At 46.3% G+C, this 13,052-nt stretch overlaps 1 protein-coding gene across 1 annotated transcript in view; it reads right to left on the bottom strand.

The window, feature by feature from the left end:
* Nucleotides 1–13,052, bottom strand: part of LOC126469827 (circadian locomoter output cycles protein kaput) — an 825,094-nt gene that overhangs the window by 741,676 nt on the left and 70,366 nt on the right. The window lies entirely within an intron of this gene.

Raw genomic sequence — 13,052 nt, 5'->3', positions numbered from 1 at the left:
TGACAGGAGCGCCTGCGATGGTGTACTCAACGACGAACCTGGGTGCACGAATGGCAAAACGTCATTTTTTCGGCTGAATCCAGCTTCTGTTTACAGCATAATGATGGTCGCATCCGTGTTTGGCGACATCGCGGTGAACGCACATTGGAAGCGAGTATTCTTCATCGCCATACTGGCGTATCACCCGGCGTGATGGTATGGGGTGCCATTGGTTACACGTCTCGGTCACCTCTTGTTCGCATAGGCGGCACTTTGAACAGTGGACGTTACATTTCAGATGTGTTACGACCCGTGGGTCTACCCTTCATTCGATCCCTGCGTAACCCTACATTTCAGCAGGATAATGCACGACCACATGTTGCAGGTCCAGTAAGGGCCTTTCTGGATACAGAAAATGTTCGACTGCTGCCCTGGCCAGCACGTTCTCCAGATCTTTCACCAATTGAAAACGTCTGGTCAATGGTGGCCGAGCAACTGGCTCGTCACAATACGCCTACGCCAGTCACTACTCTTGATGAACTGTAGTATCGTGTTGAAGCTGCATGTGCAGCTGTACCTGTACACGCCATCCAAGCTCTGTTTGACTCAACGCCCAGACGTATCAAGGCCGTTATTACGGCCAGAGGTGGTTGTTCTGGGTACTGATTTCTCTGTATCTATGCACCCAAATTGCGTGAAAATGTAATCACATGTCAGTTCTAGTATAATATATTTGTCCAATGAATACCCGCTTATCATCTGCATTTCTTCTTAATGTAGCACTTTTAATGGCCAGTAATGTATCAAGAAACAATGTAAACTGTTTCAAACTGCCCTTGAGGCATTTTGAGTGGATCGGCGCACTAGTCCCCTCATAGGCAACGCTGTGTTCATTCATGAACATGATACAACTACCCAGATACCTTAAGGTTGTCATCTCAGTAAAACTTTCATCCTTCGAAGACAAACACGTTAATCGTCTAAAGGGCAGGTGTAACGTACAATAGCTATAGCACCTCATCGATCGGTTATCAGCCGTGTGACGGAAGTTTGGCTCAAAAATGGCTCTGAGCACTATGGGACTTAACATCTTAGGTCATCAGTCCCCTAGAACTTAGAACTACTTAAACCTAACTAACCTAAGGACAGCACACACATCCATGCCCGAGGCAGGATTCGAACCTGCGACCGTAGCAGTCCCGCGGTTCCGGCCTGCAGCGCCTAGAACCGCATGACCTCCCCGGCCGGCTACGGAAGTTTGGTCTTAGGCGTCAGTTTCAAGGAAACTAACATTATAGTAAGGACACAGGCGCTCCGCCTCCGTCACCCTTATCGCACGTCCTTTGGAGGTAGTAAACAGCTCCACGTACATACGCTTCACCATAACTAGTAGGTGTCACTGGACGTTGTCACCTACAAAATTGGTAAATTAACTGCAGTTATGCCCAGTCTCAAGAAAATGGTTTCCGATAATACACTGCAAACAGAAAATAACAAACCTCGAATAATCGTTGCTGGACATTCAGCATGTTTGCGTGTGACAGTGATGCCTGGACGACCACTTTGCGAAATACACTCCTGGAAATTGAAATAAGAACACCGTGAATTCATTGTCCCAGGAAGGGGAAACTTTATTGACACATTCCTGGGGTCAGATACATCACATGATCACACTGACAGAACCACAGGCACATAGACACAGGCAACAGAGCATGCACAATGTCGGCACTAGTACAGTGTATATCCACCTTTCGCAGCAATGCAGGCTGCTATTCTCCCATGGAGACGATCGTAGAGATGCTGGATGTAGTCCTGTGGAACGGCTTGCCATGCCATTTCCACATGGCGCCTCAGTTGGACCAGCGTTCGTGCTGGACGTGCAGACCGCGTGAGACGACGCTTCATCCAGTCCCAAACATGCTCAATGGGGGACAGATCCGGAGATCTTGCTGGCCAGGGTAGTTGACTTACACCTTCTAGAGCACGTTGGGTGGCACGGGATACATGCGGACGTGCATTGTCCTGTTGGAACAGCAAGTTCCCTTGCCGGTCTAGGAATGGTAGAACGATGGGTTCGATGACGGTTTGGATGTACCGTGCACTATTCAGTGTCCCCTCGACGATCACCAGTGGTGTACGGCCAGTGTAGGAGATCGCTCCCCACATCATGATGCCGGGTGTTGGCCCTGTGTGCCTCGGTCGTATGCAGTCCTGATTGTGGCGCTCACCTGCACGGCGCCAAACACGCATACGACCATCATTGGCACCAAGGCAGAAGCGACTCTCATCGCTGAAGACGACACGTCTCCATTCGTCCCTCCATTCACGCCTGTCGCGACACCACTGGAGGCGGGCTGCACGATGTTGGGGCGTGAGCGGAAGACGGCCTAACGGTGTGCGGGACCGTAGCCCAGCTTCATGGAGACGGTTGCGAATGGTCCTCGGCGATACCCCAGGAGCAACAGTGTCCCTAATTTGCTGAGAAGTGGCGGTGCGGTCCCCTACGGCACTGCGTGGGATCCTACGGTCTTGGCGTGCATCCGTGCGTCGCTGCGGTCCGGTCCCAGGTCGACGGGCACGTGCACCTTCCGCCGACCACTGGCGACAACATCGATGTACTGTGGAGACCTCACGCCCCACGTGTTGAGCAATTCGGCGGTACGTCCACCCGGCCTCCCGCATGCCCACTATACGCCCTCGCTCAAAGTCCGTCAACTGCACATACGCTTCACGTACACGCTGTCGCGGCATGCTACCAGTGTTAAAGACTGCGATGGAGCTCCGTATGCCACGGCAAACTGGCTGACACTGACGGCGGCGGTGCACAAATGCTGCGCAGCTAGCGCCATTCGACGGCCAACACCGCGGTTCCTGGTGTGTCCGCTGTGCCGTGCGTGTGATCATTGCTTGTACAGCCCTCTCGCAGTGTCCGGAGCAAGTATGGTGGGTCTGACACACCGGTGTCAATGTGTTCTTTTTTCCATTTCCAGGAGTGTAAAAAGGAAGTCTGCTATTTCGCGAAGTTCCTTCAGGCCTCTCGGCGAGACCAAGTACCAAATGGCGATGTTCAAAAGCGAACATACGCCGTTAATATGTTTAGCTTCCTCAATCACTGACGAGTTAGATGGTTAAGCCACGTAAGCCCTGTGGATCCTGTACAAATATCTAATTTCCTATTGGATACAGAACTTTTTGGAGGTTCGTATAACGTTGGAAGACCTCATCTTTACTCCAACGATGTGTGTAAGAGAGCTTTGAAGCGAACTGGCCTCGTATCAAGTCGGTGGGAGCGCCTTGCTGATGGAGGTGCATTGCGGAGTACGAGTGCAAAATGCAACTCAGGCACCGGAGGATTAAACGAAATAACAAACTCATTGGAGTGAGAGCCAGGACAAAACCAGAACAGCTTGAGTTCAGCTGCTTTCAAAATTATATGTCTGAACGATATAAGAATCTGCCTCTATAGACAGAGTGTCAGTCTCTCTCTCTCTCTCTCTCTCTCTCTCTCTCTCTTCTCTGTTGTCTAGCCCAGAGCAAGTATATAGTGGCATCACGTGGTACGCCCCTTGACAACCCCCTCCAATAAGCTCTGTTAGGCCATGGTGACTTGCTTGCTGCAAGCCCATTCCGGTCACGTTCTTAATCTAGTATATCCACCGCAATGGTGGCGTCCAATAGGCTTCAGCAGTAGACTTTTCCTTTTATGACCCTTCTTTCGTTTTCTTTTTGCCTTCTGGCAAAACTGATTTTGACTGACAAGAGTCGACAGTCTTGTTCTGATATTGAGCTGCCTCAGAATCCGTTCATTAGTTCGCTGCGCTGTCCATGGTATTCTAACAAGGGAACCTCCCCATCGCACCCCTCTCAGATTTAGTTATAAGTTGTCACACTGGATAGGCCTCGATAAACTGAACACAGATCAATTGAGAAAACAGGAAGAAGTTGTGTGGAACTGTGAAAAAATAAGCAAAATATACAAACTGAGTAGTCCATGTGCTATATAGGCAATAACAAGGAGACCGTGAGCTCAGGAGCGCCGTGGTCCCGTGGTAGCGTGAGCAGCTGCAGAAGGAGAGGTTATTGGTTCAAGTCTTCCCACGAGTGAAAATTTTACTTTCTTTATTTTTGCATAGTTATTATCTGTCCGTTCGTTCATTGACGTCTCTGTTCACTGTAATAAGTTTAGTGTCTGTGTTTTGCGACCGCATCACAAAACCGTGCGATTAGTAGACGAAAGGACGTGCCTCTCCAATCGGAACCGAAAACATTTGATCGCAAGGTCATAGGTCAACCGATTCCTCCACAGGAAAACACATCTGATATATTCTATACGACACTGGTGACGGCATGTGTGTCACATGACAGGAATATGTTGTCGACCCACCAACTTGTACACTTTGCGAATGGGTAAAAAGATTCTTCTACCTTGCCCGATTTAGGTTTTCTTGTGGATGTGATAATCCCTCCCAAAAAAGTGATGAAAACATAAGAGTTTGTCACATAAACTGAAAATAAAAAATTAAAGTTTACACTCGATGGAAGATTTGAACCAAGGACCTTTCGTTCCGCAGCTGCTCACGTTACCACGAGACCACAGCGCTCCTGCGGTCTCAGTGTCCTTGATGTTGCCTATCTTCCCATGAACTACTCAGTTTGTATATTTTGCTTATTTTTTCACAGTTCCACACAACTTCTTCCTGTTTTCTTAATTGATCTGTGTTCAGTTTTTCAAGGCCTATCCACTGTGCCAACTTATAACTAAATATGAGGGGGGTGCGATGGGGAGGTTCCCTTGTAAGTAATCTTCTATAGCACCACATTTCCAGAGTATCAATCCTGCGACGATCCGCCGTCTTCATCGTCCAGGCCTCTGTTGCATACATCATGACAGCGAAGATTAGAGTTCGGACGAGGGTGAGCTTTGTCTTGGCAGTTGTGGAAGTATCCTTCCAGAAGTGAGCAACTTTTGCTGTAGAATGCCTCGCAGTCGACATGCGCCTACGGATCTTGGGTTCTCAGTCTCAAGTATCAATGACAACAGATCCTAGATACTCGAAGCGCCTGACGACCTCGTACGCAGCAGTTCTTGTGATGTCAGGTCTGTTATTAACACGATCAGCATCATCACTTTGGGCTTTGTGTTCTTGATTTCAAGACCATATTCTCTGCTTCATTCGGCCAACATTAGCCTGATGATTTCCAGGTGATGTACTTCTGATGTAGTTATCAGAGGTTTATGTGCATATCTGAAATTGTTAACTTTTCTGCCACCTACGACGATGCCGTCTTCAGGAACCTCCCTCATAATGAGCTCACTATATGCATTGAACAATAGTGGAGAGAGAATGCAGCTTGCCTGGCGCCAGCATTAGTAGAAAAAGTATCTGAGAAGGTGTTACTGATTCTTACTGTCGCTGTGTTCGAAAAGTACAGTTGCCGGATTAGGTATACCAGACGTCTCGGCGTACCTATCTCGAGGAGGATAGTCCACAGCTTTGACCATTTCACATGCTCGGAAGTTTTCTTGTAATCCACGAAGAACATGAACATCTTGATGTTATATTCATTTGCCTTCTCTATCATCTGCCGGATATTTTGGATCTGCTCAGGAGTTCAAAAATGGTTCAAATAGCTCTGAGCACTGTGGGACTTAACATCTGTAGTCATTAGTCCCCTCGAATGTAGAACTACTTAAACCTAACTAACCTAAGGACATCACACACATCCATGCCCGAGGCAGGATTCGAACCTTCGCCCGTAGCGGTCACGCGGTTCCAGACTGAAGCGCCTAGAACCGCTCGGCCACACCGGCCGGTCTCAGGAGTTCTCTTGCCTGCAATAAGCCTATATATTTGCGGAAATAAGAATGTGTTCAACCTGTCATTCAATATAGTGAGAACGATTTTACTTCCATGGGCGATAAGGACTATCGTTCAATAGTTCGCGCAGTCAAGTGGAGAACCTTTTTGAACAATGGTATGAAGAATGAGTGGGACGATTGGTTTGGAGAATTTCCAGACATCCAGATCTTCTGAGATAGCCTATGCCGGATGTCCATACGCAGGTTACCCATGTCCAGGAGTACGCCACGGCCGTATAGTTTGTTCACAGATCACAGATTGTTGTTATTTATCCACATCACTCCTCCTCCCACATCTACATGATTCTGTGCCTCAACAACGACGTGAATGGATGTACAGGGGCAGCTCCTGGGGTAGTTGTGTTTTACACGCAGGCATCCGTAGCAGCTTCATCTGATACTACAGTTAAATTCCCACATGCCCTTGTACACAGCAAAATGATACCTCCTTGCCTTGCCTCTGTATATGGAAAATGATGTCATGGAACATCTGAGTGTATTTTTCTGCTGCTACAGGCTTAATCACTATTATGAAAGTGTTTTCACAGAAACAAAGGTGACGAACCGAATAAATCATAATTCCAATACTATTCTGTAACATATTGTTACTCTGTAATAATTACATTATTACGTCTCTTTTATGCGAAAATACTAAAAAAATATCCCCGAACAACCTCCTAAATTTTTTCGATGGTACTGTAACTAACACACCAACTTTTTACATTTCAAACATGCCCGGTAAGTCATTCATGAACCATTGAATTAGAGGTAACTGCTACGTAGGAGAAAAAGAATGGAAGATTACAGTTCAACGTCCCACCATCCACGAGTTCATTAGAGACAGAGCACAATCTCTGATTGGTAAAGGAAATTGGCAGTCTCTTTTTCAAAGGAGCCAGCATGGTATTTGCCGAATTAGGGAAATCACGGAAAACATAAATCTGGAATGTGAACCACCACCCTCCAAAATGTAAGGCCAGTGCCTTGCTACTGAGCTCTGTCGCTCGCTAAATCTGCAATAGAATAGTTCGGCGTGAATGAGATGATGTCAGATTCCACCCTGGTCGTACGTGTGACTGCCGAGCGCAGTATGGGCAAGGCGCAAGATATCACAGCATTTGATCACAGGTAGATTGTGGGTATCAGATGCGTGAGACATACCTTCTCTAAGGTGGTGCGGAATCTGGGCTTCTCACAAGATATGGTTTCAAGCTTCTGCCGTGATTACGTCACTCCGGGAAACCGCCTCAACCACATTACAACTTTCGTAGACAAAACAGTATTGATGCTAGGGGTTGCCAGCGGATAGATGCGCCAAGTTGTAGTAAATACATCGGTTAGATAAAAAATAATGGCAGCTAGGCTATAACTCACACCAGACTTCATTGACAGACGTTCACCCTATTAAATGGTGTCAATATATCAATATAACCGTTCCGCATCTCGATCACCTTCCCTCACAGAGATGGAAGGCGTCGTAAACCGCCAGCGTATCCATCTCTGTCGATGTCTCGCAAGGACCGCCTTATGGCACAGACGATGTCTTCTGTCGTGCTGTAGTACCCGCCACGAAGAGGTTTCCTCATTTTGGCGAACAGGCCGTAGTTGCACTGACTCAAATCGGGTGAATACGTGGATGTTTCAGTATCTCCCACCCCATGTCCACAGGAGTTCCTGCACTGGGTGCGCCGTATGGCATAGTGCATGGTCATGAAGGATAGTAGGGTGTAATGACAGAAGGAAATGCCCTGTGACCATGTGCCACTTCAGTCATGATCCTCGCATGTTGTTCGTGTTTCCTAAACATACTGTTAGGGTGTTTGAACTGGCTTCCCACAATTTCAGACTGTACACATAGCAACTGTTTCAAACATAATCGTTGCCGCTCACTGCACTACCTGAACTGACCTTCTGCTATCAGCTACAGACGGTAGAAATGCCATGTGACGCACGTACTTCACGTTATGGCAGTGTGGCCACTACTTTTTATCCAAACCATGTAATTCGCCAATGGGACGCTGCACAATAACAACCTGGACCTCCTCTTGCTTGATTTACGGGTACAGAAGTTCCCTCCGGCTTGGACCTCTGGTCATTACACTTCAGATAAGAGACAAGTTATCTACAGACTACCTAGCACTTGAAGACGGTTTAGTAGCCGCAATTCGCGATATTTTATCAGCCCAAAATCAGGACTAACTCTTGAAAGAAACTGCAGAACAAGTCGGTTTCTAGACATTTTCGAGAAGACCGAATCGTGACCTGCAACACACAGGAACCAAAATTCACAGAGATGAAATATTGCAAAATAAAACCAGTTTCACAGTTTAAACACGTCAGTGAAACTGTTCAGGGAAATGGAATCGAAACAAAAGCAAACGAAATTAGATGCCAAAAGATGGAAGCTACATACGAACCTACCCAAAATATCTGGAGTGAGAACTGTATCTCTTAGTGTACAAAACTAAGACCTTATAATAATTAAAACAGAGTGCCTCTATGTATCAGTAACAATAGTTTTTGCCGGCCGATGTGGCCGAGAGGTTCTAGGCGCTTCAGTCTGGAACCGCGCGACCGCTACGGTTGCAGGTTCGAATCCTGCCTCGGGTATGGATGTGTGTAATGTCCTTAGGTTAGTTAGGTTTAAGTAGTTCTAAGTTCTAGGGGACTGATGACCTCAGGTGTTAAGTCCCATAGTGCTCAGAGCCATCTGAACCATTTGAACAATAGTTTTTAACATGTAAACCTACACTCAAAGCAATGAGGAAAAACGCAAAATCGTGAGAGAACAATACCAAATCACAGGCAAACAGGAAATAAAATAATACACAAATATCCACAGTGTCATTAGAACATGCAAATAAGGTTCTGTGGGCACATTGAAAGAATGAACTTAAACAGACTTACAAACAGTCGAATTCTTTGACTACAAGAATAACGCTAATGTAATACAATGAAATGCATTAACGAGATGATGACTGATCTGAAAGTGGCGGGATTCACACCGGAAGATGTCCAAAGAACGAAATCTTCATGTCCAAAATTCACAAATGGCAAGTTAACTAAAAGGAGAAACCTAAAACAAAGACTCGAACGAAATGGTCTAAAGTGAAAAAGGAAGCCACAGGAAGGCAATGAAAGAAATATTGACACAAGGGATGGCAAAAGCCCAATTCTTAAATATTTTGTGTGGTCCTAATGGAGTAGTTGCAAATAATGATAAACAATTGTGATAAAATATATAATATAAATGTTTTACTACAATCATAATAATTTGCTTACATCAGTGTAGTGCTTTATCTTTTTGGTGGAGGGGCTCGTGAACCTCCCCCACAACCCTCTCAACCCTCCGTCCCATGGATCCACGCCTGCTTCAAAGGCCACAGTTTAGCATATGAACAGATGCAGCGAGTGAACATTTCCCTTGGATCAATGCTACATGTTGGTACACACCAATTACATGGTTCGAGTGCTTTGAAAACTAATGAGGCAAAGAATTCCGCTTGCCAGCACAGTACCGGTTAGGCAGGGTATGTTTACGTGGAACGGAATGAGGCTCCTGACACGTCTGCGCTATTTCTCACAAGCGAACGATATGGAAACCTGCTGTCTGATCGTTTGTATTTATTTAGTAGCCTACCGCTCCCCAAGAGCGATCTATATGTTCAGCAAGACTCGGCGCCACACCATCGCCCCCGAACAGTGTCAGAGTGGCTTCAGGAACAGTTCAAAGACATGAGGATGCTTGTACGTCTGTCCTAGGCCACCTGAATTCAATCGTGTTGAGCACATCTGGTATGGCTTAGAGCGAGTATACCCAATTTGGGCCCAGCTCTGTCCATTCTCCGTGAGTTGGCGGTGGCAATTGAACAGTCAGATATCGAGATGCCTCCCCAACGCTTTCGTTGCCTCGTGGAGCCAATGCCACCGCAGACCGCAACCGTCATGATGGTGGTTACTATCTGCACTTTACGTATCTAATTCAGTTGTTTGCAAGTGTAAATTCTGTTTCTGGAACTCTGGTTTAATGTTGCATCAACGTCGTTCATACACCATTTGATAAAAGGTACCCAAACACTCTCATGTAATGAATAGATGTCACCAGAGGCGGACCCGCCAAAGTAAAAGGAGGCAGGGAGTATTACGTTGACAGCGGAGAAGCCTTAACAGCAGAATGGGCCCGTCAGAGAAGCTCAGTGAGTTCGAACGTGGACTAGTCATTGGATGTCACCTGAGTAACGAACACATCAGGGACGTTTTAACCCTGCTGAAGCTACCCAAGTAGACTCATGGTGATGCGATTGTGACGTGCAAGTGCGAAGGAAAAGCTACAGCTAAACCAAGACCAGCACACCTCACGTATTAACGGACGGCACTGCGAAGAGTGGTCGTAAAATACCGCATGAGATCAGGGGCAACAATCACTCCTGAGTTTCAAAGGCATCAGTCCAATTACTATAACGACTGTGCGTAGAGAGTTAAACAGCGGGTACAATGGCAGAGGGGCTCCTCAAAATCCACGAATTTCCGAAGTCAGTACTAATTGACGTTTGAGATGGTGTAAATAGCGATGCCACTGGACAGCATATGACTGGAAACGAGTGATTTGGAGTGACAGAAAAAAAAAATGGAAACGAGCGTTTGGCGTCATTGTCCGGGAGGCCCCTTGCGGGGCAGGTCTGGCGGCCTTGGTGCAGGTCTTATTACATTCGACGCCACATTGGGCGACGTGCGCGCCGGATGGAGATGAAATGATGATGGAGACAGCACAACATCCAGTCCCTGAGCGGTCAAAATCCCCGACCCAGCCAGGAATCTAACCCAGGCCCGTAGGACAGCAATCCGTCACGCTGACCACTTCTTTATTTTATTTTTTTGTTGACCTCATTTAGTTCTATATTGTTCGTCGAATTTGTTCGGGGTGGACGTATGATGACACCCGTTCTGGTTCTTCGTTGAGCCGTTCACTCAGTTTTTTTATTACAGACGGTAGCTAACCTTCTGACCGAACACGCTGAGCTACCGTGCCGGCATCCCTCAGCTATCGGGGCGGATATTTGGAGCGATGAATCACACTATACCATATGGCATCTGATGAAATGGTTTAGATTTGGCGAATATCTAGAGAACGTTACCTGCCATCATGTGTAGTGCCAACAGGTAAGTATGGGGGGGGGGGGGGGGAGAGGGAAGGGGGAGGTTTCGACTCTTGAGGAAGAACTGGCCGCTGTTCATCCACAAGCATTCAGACACCTCATTGCAAATGTCGTCAGCAGAGTTCACACCGTCATAAAAGCGAAGGGAAGACACACTTCATTGTAATGTCTGTTAACAGGTTTCTGGATACTTTCAATCAGACAGAGCATGTGTGCAACATTTTGGCTAATTTTACAATATTCGAGACCTAAATTATTAAGTTACTGTTATTTATTTGAGTTTATGTGAATTTATGAGTATCTTGAAACAAGTACGCTTGCTGGCAAGGAGTTTGTAACCTGGAGCAGCGGCCCGCCATTTTCGTGTGACACGACGCGACGTCAGAGACCGCGGCCGCTGCGCTTGCGTGGCGTCACGCGCACGCGCACAGCGGCTCACTGATGGCAATTAAAGGCTCCCGCCTCTCGCCTCTGGCTTCTCCCTCCCACAACCCGGCGTTTCTTTATCGCCATTGAAGGTCTCGCCGAATTGGAGGAATCAAAAGATAACTAGGATTTCGAAATCGGGGAGGCGTTCGTCGTTAGATTGTGCTGTGAATTGGAGTCAAGCGCTTGTGGCTGAACGCAGATAACGCTGACGATTTTAAAGGGAGAACAACGCATATATACTGCCTTTTGGAATATAGCGTCTTTGAGCTTTTCTCTCTAGCTACACAAGGTGGACCATTTTGATCCACACTGAGGAATAATTCGGATTGAATTGACATACAGCAAAATGTTTTCTCTAACAAGGGAACCTCCCCATTGCACCCCCCTCAGATTTAGTTATAAGTTGGCACAGTGGATAGGCATTGAAAAACTGAACACAGATCGTGTGGAACTATGAAAAAAATTAGTAAAATATACAAACTGAGTAGTACATATGCAAGATAGTCCATGCGAAACATAGGCAACATCAAGGAGAATGAGAGCCCAGGAGCGTCGTGGTCCCGTGGTTAGCATGAGTAGCTGCGGAACAAGAAGTCCTTGGTTCAAGTCTTCCCTCGACTGAAAATTTTATTTTCGCAAAGTTTTTATCTGTCCGTTCGTTCATTGACGTCTCTCTTCACGGTAATAAGTTTAGTGTCTGTGTTTTGCGACCGCACCGCAAAACCGTGCGATTAGTAGACGAAAGGACGTGCCTCTCCAATGGGAACCGAAAACATTTGATCGCAAAGTCATAGGTCAACCGATTCCTCCACGGGAAAACACGTCTCATATATTCTATACGACACTGGTGACGGCATGTGCGTCGCATGACAGGAATATGTTGTCGACCCACCTAATTTGTACACTTAGTGAATGGGTAAAAAGATTCTTCTACCTTGCCCGATTTAGGTTTTCTTGTGGATGTGATAACACTCCCAAAAAAGTGATGAAAACATAAGAGTTTTTCACATAAACTGTAAATAAAAAATTAAAATCTTCACTGGAAGGAAGACTTGAACCTAGGACCTCTCTGTCAGGAGCTACTCTTGCTAACCACGGGGCCACGGCGCTATTTGACCCCCACTGTCTTTGATGTTGCATATCTTCGCATGGACTACTCAGTTTGTATGTTTTACTAATTTTTTTCATAGTTCCACACAACTTCTTCCTGTTTTCTTGATTGATCTGTGTTCAGTTTTTCAAGGCCTATCCACTGTGCCAACTTATAACTAAACATGAGGGGGGTGCGATGGGGAGGTTCCCTTGTAAGTTGTAGGTGACAAAAAGGGTCACGCATTGCTACTAATGACTGTGACCTTGAAAGTGATTTTCTAGGCGATTTGGTGGTTATAGTGATTTTTTAAAATGGGAACTCATATATTTGACTCAAGATTTGAAAGGAGCGGCAAATCTGACGTATAAAATGATACATTTTTCAAGGTCATGGCTATCTCAATTCGAAGTGACATTCCGCGGAATGAGACGCGAGTGGACTCACTCAGCGCTTTGTAAATGGATTGTCTACGTTTTTTATGTTCGTTCTCTCTTGCAAATGCCACAGTAACATAAGGCTGTGATTTATTTGTTTT

The sequence above is a fragment of the Schistocerca serialis genome, chromosome 3, assembly GCF_023864345.2.
Source record: "Schistocerca serialis cubense isolate TAMUIC-IGC-003099 chromosome 3, iqSchSeri2.2, whole genome shotgun sequence".
In the NCBI taxonomy this organism is placed as follows: domain Eukaryota; kingdom Metazoa; phylum Arthropoda; class Insecta; order Orthoptera; family Acrididae; genus Schistocerca; species Schistocerca serialis.
The sequence above is the reverse complement of the archived record's forward strand: the minus strand, read 5'-3'. Positions and strand labels throughout refer to the sequence as shown.